Source organism: Tupaia chinensis, unplaced genomic scaffold (assembly GCF_000334495.1).
Source record: "Tupaia chinensis unplaced genomic scaffold, TupChi_1.0 Scaffold000086_1, whole genome shotgun sequence".
Lineage (NCBI taxonomy): Eukaryota > Metazoa > Chordata > Mammalia > Scandentia > Tupaiidae > Tupaia > Tupaia belangeri.
Genome location: NW_006159548.1, coordinates 247,035 through 247,551, shown reverse-complemented (window position 1 = coordinate 247,551; position 517 = coordinate 247,035). Strand labels below are relative to the sequence as shown.

Here is a 517-nt window from a genome sequence, read left to right as displayed (position 1 = left end):
GTGTCCCGGACCCAGTGGCTTAAAACTCACGCCGGGCATGTGTGTGTGCGTGCCCAAGATCCCGAGAGGATAATGGAGGAGAAGGGATTGCGGCGTGACCATCCCCCCCTGGGGGGTGATTTCTCGCTTTCTGTCTCTAATGTCTCTCTCTGTCTGGCGAGCGCATGTGCCCTATAGTGAAAATCTCTCACAAATAAAAACAAAACAAAAAAAACTTACCATACTGTATACTTTCAATATGTGTAGTTTGTTGTATGTCAGTTATATCTCAATCAAGTTGTTTAAAATATGTTTGCTTGTGGAGAGGTTGTGTTTCTTCCTTTTTCCTGCATTACCAGTGACAAGGTACCACCAACCTACCTGGTCAAGAGAAGGAGAAGTCTGAGATTCTTGGGCAGCAGGCTCAACTGTATCAGGTTTGGGTCCAACAGACGTAGTCATAGTAGACTTAGTTACAGCATGTTGGTCAGCAAGCACAGCTGCAGCCTGCTCAGCTGTAGAAGCTGTGAGTTCAGGA

The 517-nt window shown here is 46.4% G+C and overlaps 1 protein-coding gene across 1 annotated transcript in view; it reads right to left on the bottom strand.

The window, feature by feature from the left end:
• The window catches only part of PRR27 (proline rich 27), a 14,609-nt gene that overhangs the window by 1,362 nt on the left and 12,730 nt on the right, over positions 1–517 (bottom strand). The gene's annotated exons all lie outside the window — the stretch shown is intronic.